We start from the raw sequence: 22,785 nt of genomic DNA, 5'->3' as shown, positions 1-22,785 counted from the left end.
GTGTCTGGAAGTGTACTGGGTACTATACAGAATGCACTGGAGATTAGAAGGGGCCAATTTCACCTGAGCATCATTTTCAACTGACGAAGAAGGCTCATTTAAATGACATCAAAGAAATCAGAAACAGACTCTATCCAATACAAAACTAGCTACAAAGATTTCTCTACTTCATATTTATTTTGCAAAGAGATGCTTTAAAAAAAATGAAATCAAGGTCCTTCTTAATCTGAGCATCCAACCACTCCAGTCTTCTCTCTCATGATGTCTTTCCTCAAAACCTACGTTACTGCTCTAGTACTTTCTTAATCATGCCATGCTTTGTCACACTTTTGAATCTCTGCTCATAACATCCTTTTGGATGGGAATTCCTATTGCTCCTCCTTCTCTAACTCTACCTGGCATATGTCTCCTCAGCCTATGACTCAACCTTTATATAGTCTATGAAGGCTTTTATAAAGCACCTTTACTCCCTGTGCCTCAAGGAAATTTTACCACTCCCTCTGGATCAGTTTGCTAGGCCTGCCATGACCAAGTACCACAGACTGGGAGGCTTAAACAATATAACTTGATTGTCTCACAGTTCTGGAGGCTAGAAGTTCAAAATTAAGGTGTTGGCAGTGTTGGTTCCCTTTGTGGGTTATAAGCGATGGATCTGTCCCAGACCGCTCACTTCAGTTTCTAAATAGCTGTCCTTTTCCTGTCTCTTCACACTGCCTTCCCTTCATGCATGTCTGTGTCCAAATTTCTTCTGCATATAAAGATACAAGTCTTATTGGATTAGGGCCACCCTAATGACCTCACTTTAACTTCATTACCTCTGTGAGGACCCTATCTCCAAATCAAGTCACATTCTGAGGTACTTAGGGTTAATACTTCACCAAAATTCATATTTGGGGGGATACAATTCAACCCATAATACCCTCTTCCATTCCTTTCCCCCTGTTTATGTTGTGACAATTTCCTGCACTAGTGTATTTTTTTTCTGCCTCATATCTTCCATTAGTTCATAAGCATTTACAGAGTAGGAACCACACTTGCTATTTCTCTGTATCCCTGACCTAATATAATTCCCAGTATAAGAGGATGCTTACTAAAGTCAGTTGGTTGGTTTGCTAATGGAACGATGAAATAATAAAAGACCCTAAATGATAGTAGTAAATTTAATTTATAGAAAGAACTATAGAAAGCAGTGTCTGGAATTCCACATTTAACTGTTCTATAGATTCATCTTTCTCACCAGACTGTGAATTCTTTGAGGACATAAACCATATTTCATTCTTGATTGTGGTAGAAATTATTAATTAGTGGCTTCTTTAATATCTACCTTACTCCTCCTTTTTGAAAACAGAAACTAAATTTTTGCTGGGGAGGCAATGTGTCTCAGGCTACCTTGCAGATACATGAGGCTACGTGATGGAGTTTGGGCCAATATAAGTGGATGTGTGTATGGGATTTCCAGGAACAAATGAACAGAGGCAGCTGTCATGGTTTTTTGTCCTTGCTGTTTTCCCTTTTCCTACCCAGAATGAAGACGCAATCCTCAGAGGTGAAGCAACCAATCTGTGACAAGGCAAAGAGTACGTTAATAAGGATGGCTAAGCAAAAGGATAGAAAATATCTTTATTTCATATTAATCTTGAAAGATGTTTTCTTAGACAGATGATTTCTTATAAACTGACATTTAAATTCTTTCAACATGAAGAAATTATTGTTGATGTTGTTTTTGAGAAGTTAGCCACAATGATAAATGCTTTTTTTTTTTTTTTTGGTAGTGTCTTCTTGCTGGCTATTCCTTAAATGTCTCTATTTTGTATTTATATATTTAGTTATAAATTCCTCTTCTTTATCATACTTGTGAACTCATTGACCTTTTGGAAAAGGAGTACTAGTTTTTCAACAATTAGGGAAAATTCTCAACCATCATCCTTCAAATATTGCCTTTTTCCCATTATTGTGATTACTGCCCTCTGAAACTTTAACATATGTCAGATATTCCTACACTATCCTCTTTAAGATTTCATTCATGTTTTCTATCTCTTGATCTATTTGGACTGTATAACTTCTTTAGCTATACCTTCCAATTCCACAGCTAATTTTCTCTTTAGCTGTGTCTATTTCATCTGCTACTAACATCGCCTTATTATTTTCAATTTGTACATTTATTACTTCTAGAATTCTGGAAATTCTCTCTAGTGATTCTTTTACAAATATATTTGGTTCTTCTTTTAAAATTTCTAATTCTCATTTATATCCTCAAGCTCTTCCTTTAATTCTCAAAACAGCAAATATAGTTTACATTTAGCGTCTGATAATTTTGATATATTAAGTCTTTGCAAGTCTGACTCTCCTGTTTATTCTTTCTGCTGGTTTTCACTCATGATTCCTTAAGAGTTTTGTGAATTTTAACTGTAGGCTGATCATTTTTCTTATCACATTATCATGGGAATTCTTTGAGGCCTGAGTTGAAAGTCCTCTAAGAAGACTTGGGTTTGTTTTACTTACATATTACACCCAAGGGAAACACTAACCTAGGTCCATTTTATATTCTTTACTTGATGTTTTAAGCACAAAGACATCACAGGAACTAGATTGCAAACCCATCTGAAGTCAGGCTTGTTGTTTGAATTCTCAGGAGAGATTACTCTCATCCTCTACCCAGCACCCAGACTGAGCCAGGTAAGTTTCTTTATTGTCTCTTTTGGATGGTGGTTTTACTTCCTGTTTATTGTTACATGAAGGTATAGTCCTTTGGATGCCAGCTTTATGCTGAGTGTTTTCTATTGGGTTCAGTTCCTTATATGGATAGTATGTTTAACTTTCTGGCACCTACATCTCACCAAGCAATATCTCGAATTTTCCTGGGTTCAACAGAAAACCTCAGGAGGAAAGACAACTTTATCAATACCTTGTTCTATAGGGTCTCTGCTTCCTCTTTGTTTTTGAGTTCTGAGAATTCCTTCTTTGTGCACCCAGTTGATATAATCTATGTTTCCTCCAGCATTCTGGTTATTGCAATCATGGTTACCTATCTGCCCTATTACCAGAAACATAAATAAAAATAGTTATTTATATTGGTGAAAACTTCTAAAATGAGCTGAATATCTACAAATAAAAAATTGTATCCCTAGCCTGGGAACTCTATATGTTGTGGGATGGCCAAAAAAGAAAAAAAATATATATATATACTATAAACATCATGAAGCCATTAAAAGGAAGGTGGTTGATTCACATATACTGACATAGAAATAGCTCTAGCATATACTGTAAAATGAAAAAAGGCAGTTGTTAAATAATGAGAAATGTACATGGTTTGCAAGGACACCCACCTTTTTTTTTTCTTCTTTTTGAGCTGCACCCATGGCCTATGGAAGTTCCTGGGCCAGGTATCAAATCTGAGCCACATGTGTGACCTATACCATAGCTTTCGCAACACCCAATTCTCAACCTATTGCTCCAGGCAAGGGATCAAACCAGCAACAACCACAAAGACAAGCCAGATCATTAATCCACTGTGCCAGAGCAGGAACCCCCTACAAGGACCCATTTTTAATGTAAATGCACAGGAAAAGATTTAGATGTTTACATACTAAAATTAAAGAATTTTATTTGTGCTTTTTGACTTTTTGTAATAAGAATATATTCTTCCAATATTTATTTTAAAATAACCAAACATTTAAAGGAATAGATTAAATAAAGCATATAAAAATTGGGTACACTGCCTGACAATCATAAGACCTTAATGAATCTTCATTTAGAAGTAGAAATTATTGGAGTTCCCATCGTGGCGCAGTGGTTAATGAATCCGACTAGGAACCATGAGGTTGCAGGTTCGGTCCCTGCCCTTGCTCAGTGGGTTAACGGTCCCGCTTGCCGGGAACTCTGGTGTAGGTTGCAGACGCGGCTCAGATCCAGCATTGCTGTGGCTCTGGCATAGGCTGGTGGCTGCAGCTCTGATTCAACCCCTAGCCTGGGAACCTCCATATGCCATGGGAGCGGCCCAAGAAATAGTAAAAAGCCAAAAAAAAAAAAAAAAGTAGAAATTATTAACGGGATATAGCAGGATATGATGATAATTTGTGATTTATTACAAATCTGTTGTAGACCTTGAGTTGGAAATGTTATCTTTTAAATAAAAGTACTGATATGCTCTCAAATTATAATTGAGATCACCTGCTTCACTTCTGGCTTTCAGATATTAATAGGTATTATTCCAAAATATGAGTTAAAATATGATCTGTAATCAAATGAATTTATAAGTGCTGGGTTATACAAAGTATAATAGTTTTATTTGTTTCATTTTCTGATAGAAGGAGTTGTCAGAGCTGTTAAATTCTATTATGCATTTTGAATCTCAAAGGGGGAAATCTTGCATGAAATACCCCCTAGTCTTACTGAGCTCCAGAATCCTTTCTCTGAAGCATCTCCAGAGGCTTCTCTTCCATGAAATGCCTTTTAGGAAATACTTCACTAGCCCATAATACAGATCAGAGATAGCACAATATCCATTTCCTGACTGGGAAAAAACTGAGTTTTACAGCCAGTCTGCAGTGATGTTAATGGATAGTGCAGTCTCTTTTGTCCTTTAATTTGTCTAGAACAGATTCCAAGAATAAACACAAACTTGTTCTGTAAGAAAGGAAAAAGCCATTCCTTGTCTATGTCCCATTCTTCTTTGGATTAGCATTGATTAATGGATGGAAAATATGATCCATCTAGAGCTGTTATTCGAAATCAAATTACCTAAAGTCAAACAACAAAGGGCAGGCATGGAAAATAAAAAGGAGAGGACAAGATCCCTGAGGTCCTTGTTGCTGCTATTAGCACCCAACCAAGGACTCTGTTGATTGGGAAAAACACACTGCCACCTGTAAGTGGATGAGAAAGTATTTATTGCACATGCTTGGACTGCATAAAGGAAAACTGAATGAGGTCAAAACAAAGCATGCAATTGTTTAGTTGTAAGCTATTAATAATGAGTGTAAACATGCTAAATATCTCTTTCCTCCACCTTTAACATCTGCCAAATGCATCACATTTGCAGACAGCTATTGTCTTGGCATTCTTCAACCCCTTGGAAATGTGCCCTTCAACTTGTAAATCTGTTCTTACAGCACCAACTAATCACAGGGCAGGCAAGAAAGAGAAGAGGAGACAGAACAAGACCCCTGATATCCTTGTCCCTGCTGACTGTTAGCACCTTCAGATACAGCCATCCCCAGGGAAAATACGTTTTGAAGAGAGACAAATTACAAGCTGGAAATGCAGAGTTGGGACTTGGGATTTGGAAAGAAAGGAATTGCTTCCATTTGTAATATTAGAGTTTAGCATGTTTTGCCCCTCTAATTTGCTAATTGGGCTTTATTTAGATTATTCCAGGCTGTAGGCAGGCAGAAAGTCCTTACCTCCAAGAGATGTCTACAAACCAGAGAACACTCTATGAGACATTTTAAATAGCCTTCTAGAAGGAGAAGATCTCTTTGGTGACAACAAACAGGCTTCTTTCATCTAATCTATAAAGAACATAGAAAAGTCGAATTGAAACAGAAGTTTCTCCACTGCCTGAAATTATACCATGATTTTTTTTTTTTTTTTTTTGCTCAACTCTGAAAAAGCAAAAAAAATGATGACAGGTATTTCTTAACTCTTTAAGCAGGAACTTGCTAACAAAATTCAGTCTTTCCTGATCTCTGCTTTTGAATGGGTGTGACATAACAAGGGTGCTGGTATGGAGGTAGTGCATAGGTTACCGTCTGTTTCCAGGAAATTCTTGTTTCTGGTAAAGCTGAATTTTACCATTCAAACAAGTGACAAAGCCTGGACTACATCTCCAACTGTTCATATTTGTTAAAATTGTTCATCTATGTTCTCTTGCTATGTGTGAAAGTGACAGTGAAAAATAGCTGTCTATTAACATGAAAGCAAATCGTAATGCTAAGTAATGATGCTTGAAGCTTCCTACAATGCTGGAATTTTTAGAAATCATTAATAATAAATTACCAACAATGCCATGAGCAACTTACAGTTCTTCTTTTTGGTAAGTAAAGCTCTCCATTACAAAATGATAACACACTTGAGTCAATATGTCACAGCCTTCAGCAATTTTCTTAAAGTTATTTTACTTTTAACACCAATGTCACCAACATTATATTCATTTTACAGATAGGAAAACCAAAGCTATTCTACCAAGTGCTTGTTCAGAATGGATCAGAGTATTTCAACTAAGATCACCAGCTTAGCTATGGATTTAACTTAATGCCTCTGGCATATTTGTTAATGTGACAGGCACAAGCAAAGTCACTGGTTAATGAGTTGGGGTTGGAGTGGAGATGGTGTTCCATTAATCACAAACTCTGGGTCATTTGTTTCATCCATCAAATTTAAGAACAAGCAACATGATAAATTATTAAAAGGCAGATTTGGCCCATATTTCTCAATATGTGACTGGGGGCCACATGGGGAGTAAGCAAATGCTCTCTTAGAGCAAGGGAAACAAACACGAAGCTGGAAAATGTGAAAGCAAAACACTCTTGTCCAAGATCCTTGTTTATCAGCTCAGGAGCTTCACAGCCAGTGTGCAGAAGAGGTCCAAAGCAAGGAGCAAGGTCAGATACGTGCTGAGATGTTTCCCGCCTCTCATTTCCCTCAATTTGACTCAGCCACAAGAACCTGGTGGCTTCCTCCTAATTACAAAGTCTGCAGGCATCCTAAATGGAAATAAAATGGCCTAAGCACATCCATAACCCAGAACCCATGGAGAGGAACACCATGTAGGAAAGTTTTTCCCAGTGCTATCATTTGAGACTTTCTCTTTTTAATATGCCAAATCGATCTGTTAGAATAAAGATTAGCTCAAGCTCTTGGTTCTTTTCTTTGAATAAAGTTCATAAGAAGATGAATTCTGAGATACAAATCATGTGACTTTTACCAGGTCACTTTCCCTGTGGGATTTGTTTCCCTATGGGTAATGGGAGGTGAGGAGGATTAAAACCAGGACCCCAAATCACAGGTCTTCCAGAGAGCCCCAGATTACCTGATGGCTTAAGAGCTTCCCCATTTCAAAATTTTGTGTTGGTTTTCTGTTAGATAGCATTGGTATTAAGCAAAGTTATGGTTCTTTGATCCAGTTCTAGGCTACATGTATATAGGCTTTTATTTTGTAAATTCTTAAGATGTTCTTCAAACAGATCAGAAATATAGAAATTCACATGAAAGAACAAGTTTCTGAACATCTACCATCTCTCTTTCTTTGACCACTGAGTTATGTTCACAGCTTGTGAAAAAGCTATAATTGCCTGGCTCCTCCTTCTTCATATAGTTACAAAATTCAAGATTCTATTCCAAGTAAGGAATCGAATCTTCTCTATGATTTACCAACTGTTGAAGTTGTAGGCAAACTCATAATAATGGTTTGGGACAAAAGCTTAAAGTTTAAGCTGTCTTAAAGATGAACACATATGTAAACCTCATAGAGTCTACGAACCTCATTCCAATAAGATACCATAATCAAATTTCTTATCAAATATCATAGATAGATATCCAATTTCTTTTTTAGGTTAAGCCCCAACAGAACTAAAGGATATATATGGGAAGAAGAAAGAAAAAAATATGTTGAAAAAAGGCCCAATACATCTTCATAAGTTTACTGGTCAATGCAGAGAGAGAGTCATGACTACACATTCCCTTTTTCTGGATGTGAGTTGACTTTGTATAGGCTGTCTTTACTGTGTTCTTTCTCATGGAAAGGATTTCAAGACAACTTGCCAACAGGATCTCATCCACCCTGGAGCAGGGGAAATGGCATCTCCCATCCTAGAGTGCTAACAGGAAATTGCTTTGGAAGAGTGGACTGGCATCTCTTTCAAACGACACCTGATTCATATCCATGACAGATTTAATTTTCAATGAGGGGAAAGCTCATTAGTGTTTCTCTGAAATGGCCCTGTGTACTGAGAGCCAATTCTAAACTTGGCTTACTTATCCTTGTGCAGCATCTTCAAGAAAAGCAATCCTGTCACAGTAGAGGGCCTTTGAAAGCCAGAGCCAGGAAAATTCCCTGACACATTTGGACTCTAACTGAGGTCAGTGTCCGACATTGGGCAGGCACTCCTGGAGAATCTCCACAAATTTTCCATCTTCTCTTTTGTTTGCATTCCTCCCCAGGGTAGGTTCAAATTAGGCAAGCATCAATATTTGGATGCAGTGACGTGATAAACAGTCACAGTCTGAGGCTGTGATTGCATTTCTGAAGTGTTAAACTGGAGGGGGTAAGAAAAATAAATAAAACAAACCAAATGCTACAATGAATAATCAATTAGGAATCTTGAAATGACATTCTATAGAACAATCTCTAATAGAAATATCCTCAAAAAAAAAAATACATCCTCAATCTCAATATGCCCAAAGCTGAATTTATAATCTTCCCTTCAAAACCTGGCCTTCTTTCTGAGCTTCTTGACTCAGAGAATGGCATCACTGTCAGACCCATTTGCACAAGGAAGCACCTGAGAAGACATCCTTGATGTCTCCCTTGCCCTTAGTCACCAGATAGAATCCTTCTCCAAGTCCTGTTGATTTTAACTTCTTCAGTGCCTCTTGAATCCAACTCTTCTCCATCTCCACTGTCTCCACTACCATCCCTCCTCCGCTAAAAACTGCTAAGCTGTTTAGCTTCCTCTCACTCTACCTTCTACAATCTGTTGTCATGCCACCACTAGAATGATCTTTTGCAAACACAAATCCAATAACAATATAAACCTGCTTTAATACTCTTTTGCTGTTTGTTTCTTATTGAACTATAATTGATTTACAATGTTTCAGGTGTACAGGAAAGTGATTCAGTTATATATACACATTTTTTCCTTTTCATATTCTTTTCCATTATAGGTTAGTTATTACAAGATATTGAGAATAGTTCCTTGTGCTATACAGTAGGTCCTTATTGGTTATCTATTTTATATATACTTGTGTGTATCTGTTAATCCCAAATTCCTAATTTATCCCTCTCCCACCTTTCCCATTTGGTAACCATAAATTTATTTTCTACATCTGTGTGTCTATTTCTGTTTTGTAAATAAGTTCATTATATCATTTTTTTTAGATTCCACATATGAGCAACATCATATGATATTTATCTCTTACTTACTTCACTTTGTATGATAATCTCTAGGTTCATCCATGCTGCTGCAAATGGCATTATTTCATTCTTTTTTATGGTTGACTAATATCCCATTGTATAAATATACAGTGTGCTATACATATACAGCACACTTTCTAATCCATTCATGTTTATGGACACTTAACTTATGGTTATTGTAAATAGTGCTGCTTTGAACATTAGGGTGCAGGGTGCATATATCTTTTCAAATTAGAGTTTTCATCTTTTCTGAATGCATGGCCAGGAGTGGGGTTGCTGGATCATATGGTAGTTCTATTTTTAGTTTTGTTAAGGAAACTCCATACTGCTTTCCATAGTGGCTGCACCAATTTACATTCTTACCAACAGTGTAGGAGGGTTCCCTTTTCTCCAGACCCTGCTTTAACATTCGATTGCCTTTCTATTGCTCTCTGATTAAATCCTAAGATCCTTAACACAGCCTACAAGACTCTCATCTGTCTCTGACTTCCTCTCCAACTGACTTCTGCGCTACCTTCCTTTACACACCCTGCTTTGGTCACTCTGACCTTCTTCCCGGTCCTCAGACTCACATGCTTCCTTCTATAGCAGGATCTTGGCAGATGCCATGAAGCTGAATGTCCAGTGCTCTTTGTTCTTTGCTTCTACTCCCACTCTCTTAATTAACTTTATTGTCTGTCTTTCGGATCTGAACTCTCTCAGGTCTGAGATCAAGTGTCACTTTCTCAGAAAAACCTTTCCTGAGTCCCTCAGCCTGGGTCATGTTCATTGTCATAAAACTGTCTTCCTTCCCTCAGAGTGCTCAGCTAACTTGCAATTTTACATTAATCCGTGTGCTTGATTATTATGTCTCCTTTACTCTAATGCAAGCTCAATATAGGCAGAGTCTGTCTGATTTTTCTCATTACTATATTTTTTGTTCTATGAGTTTCAGTGAGAAATATGCTTCCACTGTAACTGTAGATTTACCTATTTCTCCTTTAATTCTATCACTTTTTCTTCATATATTCTGAAGCTACATTATTAAACACTATAAATTTAAGATGATTTTATCATCCTAGTGGACTTTAACAGGGTCTGTTTCTGTCTTAAAATTTACTTTTTTTGTTACTAATATAAATATGCCAGCTTCTTTTTGGTTATGGTTTATATGGTATATCTTTTGTCATTCTTTTAGTTTTTTTCTTTCTGTATCCTTGTATTTAAGATGCTTCTCTTATAAGTATTGTGCTATTGGGTCTTGACAGCTTTTAATACAGTCTAACAATGTACATTTTAAGAATGTTTACATTTAACATAATTTCTGAAACACTTGGGTTTAGATTTACCATCTTACTATTTTCTTCCAGTTTATCTCATCCATCCTACTTTTCTTATTTTTTTTCTCCTTGCTGTCTTTTGAGTCAATCAAGTCAGTTTTATTACTCCATATTTTCACATGTTGGCAGTGATATAATCTTCTGGCATTCTTTCAGAACATGAATCCTGGATTTGTTAAAGTAGACTATAAATTAACATTTTCAAGACCAAATAAAAGAAACTTTGAATACTTTACTTACTATCTTTTTTCTGATTCTCATGCTATCATTGTCACACATTTTAATTCTCTATAGTTTTTTCTATGAGTTTCAGTGAGAAATATGCTTTCTTTATTTGAAAAAAAAGAACTCCTTCAAGTCTTATGGAATTGGCAAGCAAATGTATCCCAACTCAATTCATAACCATGTTACTGCCTATTCTTTACATTTCACCTCAACTCTAACACTTTCGACATATTCACTATTTCCTTAACTTATTTATGCTGTTGAACCAAAGAATGGAATGAAAAACTGCATATCTTTCAAAAGTATCCCAGAGTACACAGAGTACATACTAACTCTGTCTGTTTATGCAGTGAACGTAATTTTGCTTTTGCCCACATCCCTTTATCCTGACTATAAAACAGCATGACGTATCTTTTCATTTCTGCTACTTGTGAAATGTGTGACAGGGGGCTGATTATTTATCTTTTCCAAGTGTCATGTTTCTCTCTGTAAAATGTGTATGTGTGTGCGCTGGGGAGAGGGCAGGGTAATAACTCTGGCATCAACTTTATATGGTTATTTAGAGAACTAAATGAGACAATGTGTAAATAGGACATACAGCACGATGCCTGGCACATATTTCTAAAAGGCCAGAAAAAGTTAGCTAGCTACAAAAATAACACTAAACAAATTTAAAATTTACTTGGAAGATCTATAAATACTTGAAAATTATTAAAAGTTCATCGAAACTTTGTTCTTTTGAAACCTAAACTTCCTAAAACAACCTTACTAATAACTTTGGAAGGAAAACTAAACTATCAATTCTGTTACATGTTATTTCTTTATATGTTTAAACCCCTAATGACATTATTCATATTATTTTATACACTCAGTATTTATGTAGATTTACATACCCACACATATACATCTTTTCCTTATCATTTATTCTATCCTATAACTGTTTAGTGTCACTTAGCATCACTTATCTTCTGCCTGAAGACCTCCCATGTATATTTCCTTTCCTGCAGGTGTCGGTGACAAATTCTTCTAGAAAATACTATGTTCAAGTCTCTGGATTTAGCTAAAAATTTTCAAAAAACACAGAGAAGAGAGGGACTTACTGAACTGCACCATAATTGTGAAATTAACCAAGTACAGACTTTGGGAAATTCTAAAGGTCAAATAGACCAGGATCTTCAATAGATTAAAGTCTCTAAGAGGAAAGGAATGGAGGAGCTCCACTAGATTAAGAGAGACTTTTGTGCCACACAAAGCATGTTTTTAGTGGCCAGGCTAGACTAGAGTGTCTAGGGAGGCATATTTGGATAATAAAAACTATAAACACAAGAAAGAGATTACAGTAAAAGTATGGTAAAAGGGTACTGGGATATCACACAAGGAGAGGTTTCTGAGCCGGCGGCAAAGTTTTCTTTATGGTGGTTGTAATGGTTACAGCCTCAAAATAATTTATACAACCATACCTTTGTTTTGGGTAGTTTCTGTATCTGTGTTTTATTTTATAATGAAAAGATACAAAGTACAAGTAAATTGAAAATTAAATTTTATCTTCAATACTGAAGGGCAATTTTTATAATCCTAGTTTGGAAGGTGTATTTTACACCTAACCCTAACCCTAACCCTAATGTCTTTGGTTTTCACAAATTTTCTTAAGAATTCAGCTGTCAGTCTTATTTTTCTTGAAGACAATGCATCTTTTTTTTTTCCCCCAAAGCTGCTTTTAACATTTTTATCTTTGTCTTCAGTTTTTGACAGTTTTGCTATGGTGTGCTTTGCCATGGTCTACTTGGATTTGTCCGTCATGTGATTCATAGAGCTACTTCCATCTGTGGCTTGAGACTTCAACAGTTTTAGAAAACTCTCTTCAAATATTGCTTCTGCCCATTCTCTTTCTCTTTTTCTAGCACCACAATTTTATATTTATATATTATAATTTATAACATCCCATATATTTCTTATCTTCTTTTTCTCTGTTTCACATCCCGTTTTCTCTTTGTAGTTCAGTTTGGATATCTTCTGCTGAGCTACATGTTGGTTCGTTATTTCTCTCTTCAACTGTGTCTAATGTGTTCTAATGCATTTATTGAATTTTTTTTTTTAATTTTGTCTTTTTGCCATTTTCTTGGGCCGCTGCCATGACATATGGAGGTTCCCAAGTTAGGGGTTGAATCGGAGCTGTAGCTGCTGGCCTATGCCAGAGCCACAGCAATGCCAGATCCAAGCCACGTCTGCAACCTACACCATAGCTCATGGCAACATTGAATCCTTAACCCACTGAGCAAGGCCAGGGATCGAACCCACAACCTCATGGTTCCTAGTTGGATTTGTTAGCCACTGAGCCACGATGGGAACTCCTGAACTTTTAATTTTATTTGTGCATTTTTGGTTCTCTAATTTCCTTCTTATTCTTTTTGGAGATGCGAGCTGTCTGCTGAAATTCATCCAGTCATCAATTTTCTTTAATATGGTTAATGGTATTTAAAGTGTGTGTCTGATAACTCCAGTGTTTGTATAGTATCTGTATCCACTATGGATCTGTTTCTTTGTCTTCAAATGATTTTTGGCCACTGCCTTGTCTCCTGGCACACCATATTTTTTTAAATTGAATTCTGGACATTATTCGATAAAAATTATAGAGATAATCCAAAGCTCTGAGTGAAGCTATCTTTCTTCATAGAAAATAAATTCTAGGTGGTTAAGATAGGCAACTACCATAATCCAACCTATAGTGAAGCTACTTATAATTTTTGTGAGAGCTGGTCTGTACCTACTTTGCCTTTACTCTTAGAGTGCTGCCCTTTAGAGCTCTCAACTGAGAGCTGCCAGTGTTCCTCAGTGCCCTTCCTCGTTAACAGGCCATGAACTCCAATTTTATCCTGTGAGGTTGCTGAAAACTATCTTCAGTCACTTGTGATCTCGCAAATGCTTCCAGGAGAAAGTAGAGCTGAATGTTTATCTTGCCTCTTTGTGTTTATCTTCTCTCTGGAATCTTGTCTACTCATGCCCTTACTGCCTTGGTAGCCCTCATATTCCTTCAAATAGATTTTTTTAAAGAAAATATTTTATCCAGTTTTCCCCAACTATTCTTAGTGGAAGGGTTTGTCTGAAAAAAAAAAAAAAAAAAAGAATCTGTCCTAATTACAAAGTAATGTATCTTTAAATAACTACTATTTATTGATCACTTACTCAGAGGCCTGGTTCTCACAGCAGTCTGAGTTTTATCTGCAATTTTCAATTAATTATTTTTATATTTCCTTTTTGACTTCCACCTCTAGACTGTAAACACAGCGAGCCCGGAGGAATCACATCTGTTCTGATCACCTTGGTGTCTACCTCACATTAGGTCCTCAACAACTCTTTTCAATGAATTAATGCAGGATTTTGGACTAAGAATTTTAGCTACATTATGTCATTTAATCCTCACCATAATTATGGGAAGCAGGTATTATTATGCCTGATTTAAAGAAGAAATAAAAGAAAACTAGAAAAATGAGGAACCTTTCCACAGTTATCATTTATTAAATGTTACATAAAACTCCTCTTCTTGGACACTTAGTCATTATGCTTTTGAAATCTGTATGTGCAGCCAGGGTCTTATTTTTCAAAATTCAGGTTATTTAAGCATCCTTTGACTCCATGTCTTCACTCTCTTCCTCCTTTTTCATATTCCATGTCTTGCCTTTTGAGGCCTTCAGTGCTCATAAGCATTTCATTAGGGAGTGAAGTAGAAAAAAATCAAAGACTGTGAAACTCACAACAGCTGAGCAAGGTGTCTGTGCTCCAACACACCAAAAAGAGGGCACAGCCTCCCCTCCCTTCATGCTGCAGCGAACAGCTTTGGGATCTGGGCCCATTCATTTCAAAAGTTATAATTTTATTTTATTTATCAGGCTTTATTTTTCAGAGTAGTTTTAGGTTCCAAGCAAAACTGAGCAGAAAGTACAGAATTCCTACCTCCCCCCCCAACACCAATACATTTGTTATTATCAATAAACCCACATCAGCTCATTCATTTTCATTCTGTTCTGTGAAACTACCTGGGATTGTGTGTTTGCCCAATTTCAGCCATCCTGTGTTGAGTCCTCTTTTGACCTGCAATTAAAATTTAAAAATTAAAAAAACAAAAAACAAAAAACAAAAAAACACCTCTGCCTCTTTGGCAGCATTTATCCTGTTCTTAACATGCTGCAGTAGAGTTCACTTATCCCTGAACTTTGGCCCTTCCAGTGCATTTCAGTGTTTGCGTGCTCAAAACCAGGCAATCAACTTTAATATTGCCTTCTTAAAGGAAATCAGGTGTAATCTTGAAAAGCTGTAAATGATCACACGGTCAGCATGAGTCTGGAACCTTTGTGATGCTGTCCACACTCACAGTGCTCTCCCCTCCTGCCTACCAGATCACGGTCTGTGAAGCCTGCCTTCACAAGCTCCATCCCACAAGTCTTTGGTACCATATCTGACCTCAAACTGTCCTTGAAAAAGTCTTTAACCTCTTAGGAGCCTCAGTTCCCTCTTTGGAAAGAATGGATCAAAATATCTCCAGATAAGTTTTATGTAAATTTAAATGTATCCAAATATGTTGATGTCTGATACGGCAGTAAATACACAGTAAACATCATTACTCTCTCTCCCTCTCTCTCCTGACCTCTTCAGGTGTGTTTAGAGTACAGGTGAATAATAGAAGAGACAAAACTACAAAACTACATAAAATTGCACTTGGACCTAGCTTGTAGCAGAGAGCAATGTCTCAGGGATATTAAGTTCTTCCTGGGTTTGTGAAGAAAGAGGATCATGAAATAACCAGAGCAGAGAAGTTGAGGGATAGTGATGCTGCCAGGAAAAAGCCAAAGGGACAGTGGGGCTCAGGGGCACCATTTTGCCCAGGGATATCACATCTATCTCCAAAGGGCAAAGAGCAATGGAGCACAGAAGGATGGCTCCACACGCTGGATGACCACAAGCATCTCTCGGTGGAGACTGAGCTTCCAGCAGTCAGAGGACATGGGTGAGATTGGTACCCACGTCAAGGAGGGGAAGGATTGGGGTCCCTGGAAAGTCAGGAGGAGCCTGGTAGTAAAGCACCTTGAATGTCTGGTTGAGGAGGATGGACTTTATCCCGCAGTCTCTGGGGAGCTCTTGGGAAACGAGCTGGCCTGTAACATAATGACTGAGGTACTTGGGCAGCACAGACTTCGGGGAAAGAGGCTGGTGGCTGCAGAACAAATATGAAGCTCCTACAACAGTCCCGGGGTGAGCTGACAAGGCCTCACCTCCAGTGCAACGGTAGGAAGAGAAAGGAAGGATTTATGTTCAAGCACTGTCTTCTAAAATATTTCTGTGGCCTCTTGTTTTGGATTTTCCCCCCTCACCCCTATATGACAGACTATAGGTGTTAACATATACTTTTTTCATTTTAAAATCTATTTAAAAGTAGAAGACTGTAACATGAACTTAATTCTGAGAGCTTATTTTTGAAACACTGTAAGGGAATGAATTAGCAGACCCTCCTCTGCCACCTACCATCAAAGAGAGATTGTAATATAATATAATTACTCATAAATAATAAAACATAACATCAAAACTGGTGTGACTTCCCTCAGGAAGCGAAGGGCCTCACTATGACCACCACTGCGATGTGTCTCATAGAGCAGACAGACTCAGCACTGGCAGGAACAAGTGCTCCTTAACATTGGTGAGCATATTGTTCCAAAACGGGCAAAGTGAAAGTCATGGTCATGGAGAAGTAAAGGGACCTGGTGTGGCTCTCTCGGGGGAGGGGGAGACGGAGATGGAGCTGGGCCCGCTTCACCCTAGCGCCTGGAACCCCAGCCCAGCCCTCCCCACCCTGTCCTCCGTATAAACTGACTGAACGGCAGTGCAGCCATGAACATTCCAGGAACATTCAATTGAAGAGCTTAAGGAAGGATATGCTGCAGTATCTCAAGGGGCAGAAAAGGATCAAAAAGCAAATCACCCACTTTTGGAATGCAGTGGAAATTTCTGAGAGCAATTGTCTGGGCAACCTGGGCCAGAGACTTGAAAGGGGGCTGTGTGGTGAGGGAGACTGGGAAGAGGAGGGGGTCACATCAGGAGTGTCGGAGTCACAGAGACCACAGACTGAGTCCCATTCTGTGCCAAGCCCAAGACCCCTTCTGCTGCCATGTCACCTAATTCTCCCCCCCAGAGTGGACGGGGGGACATTCTCAGCCCTGTTTTTCATAAAATTGCTGAAGCTCAGAGACCTGCAGGAGGTCATCCACAATCCTAGTTGGTAGAGCTGGGACTAGGATCCAGGAACACCCCTCCAAGGATCTATTTGTCTGCCCTGCTACGCCCTGTTGTGACATTCGATATTATGAAACAGAATGCCATCAAGGGGGGAAAAGATTCTTCTAGGCAGTGCCTGTGTTTCGTGTATTGTTAACTTCATCTGAGCCGTGCTTTTTGGTCCAAAACCTAACTCCTCTTCCTGCAAAGCTGCCTCCACCCAGCCCGAGCCTTCTTGGGAGAGGCTCTCTGGTGTGGCTGGCAGGCCTTCTACACTGCGTGTTTCTGTTGGGGGAAAAAAAAACAAAAAACAAAAACCCTGAGTGAAGAATTCAGTCTCACTTTGGACCCAGGCCACTGGCCCAAACAGAAAATTCAAATGTCTGAAACCTAGAGAGTGAAGTTTCTGCAGCTAAGCCCAGGCAGCTTGCCGACAAGGAACATCCTTTATTGAGGCAGGGGATGGAATCTGCTCCTCTGCTAATCTGCCCGCTTCCCTGGGAGCACCAGCACCCCCCTTTCCAGCAGTAAAGCCTGCCTGGCAGTCAGGACTTGGCCAAATGAGAAGCTGCCCCTCCAGGCTCCACCCACCCCACCCCAGGCTGGGCCCAGGGCCGCTCCCTGTGTTCCCACCAAACCGCACCGGTGCTTCCCCTGTCATTACCCTTGCTTTCTGTGACTTCTCCCCTGCTGAACTGCGAGCTGCTCAAGGTCAAGGGCGGGTCTTCTTCCTCTAAGAATCCCCAGTGCTTTCAACCCTTAATAACTGTTGAATAAACACATGAATGGAGGTGGCCAGTCTGAGGCTTTGTGGGGAGAACAAAAGTAGGAGTTGTCTGGATGTGAAATATCGAGAAGGTCAGACACCTCCCATCCCAGATTCCAGAAACTTCTCCCCACCTTTCTTCACCCCTCAGAGGGTGATCCTGTCCCAGGCACTCCCGGCAATGATATCAGAAATACCTTGAGAGAGGTAGCAGCCATGGGAGGGGGGGAACACAAAGGAGCTGAGTTTATGGCTTGTGTCCATGCATCATTCTTTTTTTCCAGAAACATGATGGTCCCACGTTTGAGAAAGGTCCGATGAACTCCAGTTGTAGCCACCTCTGCCTTCTTTTATTTCTCAAATATTTAACCCTTGTCTTCACAGCAGGAAGGAAGAAGAGTGTGGCTTCGGAATCCTACCCAACTGCATTTATTTCAGGCAGTTAGGTGGAGGGTGCCCACAGGAGGGAAACAAGAATCAGAGGATGCCACCTTTCCACTCAAGAGTGTCTCAACCAGAGTGACCTCTGTGACTTGGTGCCCATGCTTCAGAAGCCCAGGTCAGAGGTGGAGGGAACCTGTCAGCCCTGAGGTGACCCAGCACAGGGTGAGAAGGCGGCGCTGGGGAAGGAAGCTCCACTCCAGCAGCCACAAGACGAGGCAAAGGGTAAATGGGTGTGTGTAGAGCTGTCTGCCGGCCGTGCCCTATTCAACTTTCTGCCAGTTGTCCCCTGTGTGCCATTCCTGGGGCTTGGACAGAGGCCAGGAGCTGCTGCCACCAAGAAGGCGGGTGGGTTATATGCCCACTCGGCTCCTCTCCTTTGTGAATCTTCACTGACAGGCTGCACACTAGCTCAGGGTGAGCCAGGTGGAGCCCCCGCTACAGAGTTCCGGGTTCCCTTGCGGTGCTATTGCCCTGGGCTTTCTTTTCCTGGCCTCCCTGTGCTCTTCCTGTGTGCCCTTGACCCTGGATTCACTAAACAGAATGGGAAGCAGCTGTGAGGGAGCAGTGGTGGCCAGACGGACTGAAGGTTGGAGTGGCTGATCTTGTACTTAGGCAAGTTACTTTTTCTCTCTGGGCCCTATTTTTTCCCCCTCATCTATCAAATGAAGCTAAAAATCCCTGCATGGCAGGTTGTCATGATAATTAAAGCTTTAGTTCTCAATCCTGGTGCACAATTAGAATTCCCTGGGGAGCCTGAAAATGTCTGGGCCATCAGAAGCAATGAAATCACTGAGCCTTTGGAGAGGGGGCCTGGGAATCAGTATTTTAAAGCTCCCCAAGTGATTCACATGTGCATCCAGGTGGTGAGTCACTAGATTAGAGATGAAGTATATAACCCGAATATTATAGGCCATTAATAAATGATACCGATATTGCTATTATTAATATTCTATTATTCCTGCCCTTAATCTCACTTTGGCCAAGAAAAGTCTGGTTATATCCAAAGTGTAAATAACAGGGCTAACCTCCAGACTGCTCAACGAGACAAGGGAAGAGACTTGAATCAGCCAGTCAGCTGCGAAGACCCTGTGCTTTAACATGTGCACGTGTGCTGCCGCACGTCCCATGGCGTGACTTCTCACCTGGCTCGCTTCATTCAGTCTGGGTCTGTGCCCAAGGAAACATCTCCAGCTGAAGAGCCCAGTGCCCTCATTTCCAGGTGCGGAGAGCAGGCAGCTGTCCACTTTTGCATCCCAAGTAACCTTTGCTCTGCAGTAAACCAATGAGTCACAGTTGGTCCCTAAAGGTCAAATAACAAGCAGCCCTGGGCCATCCTGTCTGGTGGCTTAGGCTATTGAGACAATGCCCTTGGTGCCTATGAGGGAGTCATAAAGTTGGGCTTGACACTCTTTAAACTTATCTTTGTTTGCTGATTGTTTGGCTAGAGGGACTGGTGTTGAGTTATTCCTGGCATCTATGGGGCCCTGGGTGATAAGCATAATTAGGGTGAAAGGCAGACCAGCAGCCCTTCATCAGCTGAAGCAAAGGGTCAAGTAGATTAGCAAAGAAGATAGACAACCCCCAGCTTCATTCTTTTTTTCTTTTTTTTTGGAAACATGATGGTTCCCAGTTTGAGATCTGTCCAGACGCAGCCGCCTCTGCCTGCCACTTTCGATACCAGTTTCCTTCTTTCTCGAAACTAAATATATTCTGGGGGTTGTTAGCAAGAAGGGCAGGCTGATGGGTAAGGTTTCTACCTGTCCCATCTCTATCTGGGTGGCTGGGGTGGGGCTAGCTTTGGTTCTAAGCCTACTATTCCAATTTCCCTCAAATCCGCACATGCTTTTTGCCTCCAAACCAGGATCCCATGTCCCCTCTTGCCTCACAGAGCAGTCAGAATGATGCTTCCTACCCTCAGATGGGATCATTTCCCTTCCTGACTTGAAACTCTCCAGCAATTTCCCCATCATTCTCAGGATCAAGCCCTACCTTTTGATACGACCTCCAAGCCTACATCAGCCTCTGGCCGTCATCCACCTTTCCATCTCTTCTTGCTACCAATTCTTTCTCTTCCAGGAAATGGAACCACATAATCTTGCACTTGCCTGGAGCACTTCCTCAAGTGCAGCTAATGACTAGAATCCTCCCTTTTTTAGCTGAAACTTCATTTCCTTAGGGAAGCCTTTCCTTTCCCCTCCTGTAAGTTCCTGACACGATTCCCTCGCACTCTAAGTTTCTGATCCTAATACTCCTCAGACTTTGCTGCTACCAACTGTCAACCAGAATCTAAGTTCCATGAAGGAGAGACCCTGTCCCCACTCTTGTCAGGGCCTCCTCCCCTGCTATTCCTAGCATTTGGCGGGGATATGCATTTCCACGAACCCTGCAAGGACTTGCCTGAGGCAGATCTTTGTGATCCCTTCTGCAGGTCTGCTGGGGAGAGATCAAAGCAGTGGAGCTGCTGAAGGAGCAGAATACCATTCAGAGAAGAAGCAACCCATGTTATCTTTTTACATGGCAATCAAAGAACCAATAGCTACCCACACTGTGTGAGACCCTTATAACATGTAAGGTACGACGTTAGACTTTTTAACAGGTTTGTTGAAATACAATTGACATACAAACCCCCCAGATCACAATGATATATATCTCCCCCTACCAGCTGGAATAGCTATTATAAAAAAAAAAAATTGTTGTCAAGAATGTGGACAAATTGAGACCCTGGTGCATTTCTAGTGGGAAGTAAAGTGGTGCCACCACTATGGAAAGGAGTGCAGAGGTTCCTCAGAAAAATTAAAAGTGGAACTACCATATGATCCAGCAATCCCACTTCTGGGTATAGATCCAAAATAATGTTAGTTATCTTATCTTTATGAAATATGCATTTAATTGGTCATTCTAAGTGTCTTCAAAGAATTCTTTGCTAGACTCTCAATAAGTGAGACCATGTTAATTACTGAGGAGAATGGGCATAATAGCTGACAATTATTTAGTCCCTATAATGAGGCAGGCACTATTATTACTCCCATGTTGTGGACTTGGAAACCGAGAAGCATAGGGAACGAAGTCACTTGCGTGGTGCCACAGGACTGGTATGCTGAGGCCACACTGAAAACCAGACGCTGCTCTTCCAGAACAGGCACCCATTCTACTGTCCCCCCGAGGAGCTCCCTACTACCTTCCAGAATTTAGAGTCTCCCATATTTGCAAGAAAATATGGCTGAGGATGTGCAATAGCTATTCCATCCCCTTTAAAGGGATACATCAACTGCTAACACTTGGAACAGAAAATGGTGAAGCTTCATTTCTCACCTCCCTCAATTATTTCTGTGGAGTTTAGTGTATTAACAGTGACTAAGGAAATGAGGCCACCAGGAGATATAAAGGTGTTTCATTACCGAGGGTGTAATATTTAACTATATTTAAAGGGCCGGAACTCTGTGGCTTCCCACCCGTTTTGTGACCCATCCAGAACTGCACTGATTTGAAGGCGTTGTGACTCTGGGGAAGCGACTATCAATTGATGGAGCCAGAAGTCCTCTTGGCAGGATCCAGGGAGGCCCACCACGTCTGGCCATTTCCACGCCAGCCTCCTGGTCTGGGGAATTTGCACAATGCTTTGCCTTTCCAATTTAAGTCAAGAGCACAATGGGGACATTATTACAAGCCTTTCCGCTTTAATTAAATTTCCTACAAGGGGCATCTGCTAGTTTTTTCCTAGTTTTGCTGGCGCCTCTTGTGTGGTTGGTGCAGATCCACCACCACTGAGCAGGGATATTTGCCTACTAATTATCAAAGGAATGTAGATGCTCCGTGGGCTCAGCTGCCCAGTTTTGTGATTATTACTATTTATTGGTTAGGTATCCTCTTCCTCGTGCTTTGTAAGCCTTGTTATCGGGGTCATATTGACTTCCCCTAATAAAATCATTTTCTCTGTCTCTAAGCCTGGTGACAATTCTCGTTGTGATTAACTCCTTCCAATTTCTTGAACCTGAGAAATAGATTATTTTACTACAAGGAGCTCAAAAATGTTCACTATATCCTCCTTTTGGTAATAGTACATTTTTACAAAGCATTGGATGATTTATAGGTACTTTCTCATTTAATCTTACAACATCCTTATGTGTACTTAAAAACTCATACTGTGTGTACTGTATAGATGGGAATACTGAACACACAGGGTTTGCTTATTTGTTTTTAAGTGATCTATCAAATGTCACATAACCATTAAGTTGTGGAACTGGGACATAAATTCATGCAACCGATTTTAAGAGCCTATGAGCTTAACCATTGTGCTGTGCTATTTACTTTATCTTACTTCCTGGTACCAATTTTGAGTCATTTTTATCCACGAGAGTTGTAGTCATAATACTGGATTGTTTGCTAATCAAAAAATATGGTCCTGAGTGATGCTTTTTTTTCAGCACCGTTCAATTTCCGTCACACACATTCCCCACCCCCGGCGCACACACGGCTATGCCCACATATAACCCCCCCAAATTTAGGCATATAAATTTGATGCATTTTCTGTTTCATAGAATCAAATTATTCTCTTTCTCATACACAACCACCTAACCAATTATTTCAAGGTCATTTAAAACTTACTCCTTGTAAGCCTTTTTGGAAGATGGGGT

At 40.0% G+C, this 22,785-nt stretch overlaps 1 long non-coding RNA gene across 5 annotated transcripts in view; it reads right to left on the bottom strand.

The window, feature by feature from the left end:
* LOC146398587 (uncharacterized) overlaps positions 1-22,785 on the bottom strand; it is a 151,356-nt gene that overhangs the window by 89,569 nt on the left and 39,002 nt on the right. The window contains exons 6-11 of one of the 5 annotated variants that reach the window (XR_014819533.1): positions 20,549-20,612; positions 19,294-19,420; positions 17,905-18,083; positions 17,606-17,707; positions 14,712-14,766; positions 5,403-5,510 (exon numbers count right to left, since the gene is read on the bottom strand). This is a non-coding gene — a long non-coding RNA (uncharacterized LOC146398587). Of the gene's footprint in view, positions 1-1,751; positions 5,511-14,711; positions 14,767-17,605; positions 19,452-20,548; positions 20,613-22,785 lie in introns of those variants that run through there. The other 4 variants (XR_014819535.1, XR_014819537.1, XR_014819534.1 and 1 more) reach the window with 4 other exon arrangements.

The sequence above is a fragment of the Sus scrofa genome, chromosome 11, assembly GCF_054392235.1.
Source record: "Sus scrofa isolate SSC_HxYL_T2T_F1_AM1 chromosome 11, Sscrofa_HxYL_maternal_Yorkshire_Landrace_v2.0, whole genome shotgun sequence".
Taxonomy (NCBI): Eukaryota; Metazoa; Chordata; class Mammalia; order Artiodactyla; family Suidae; genus Sus; species Sus scrofa.
The sequence above is the reverse complement of the archived record's forward strand: the minus strand, read 5'-3'. Positions and strand labels throughout refer to the sequence as shown.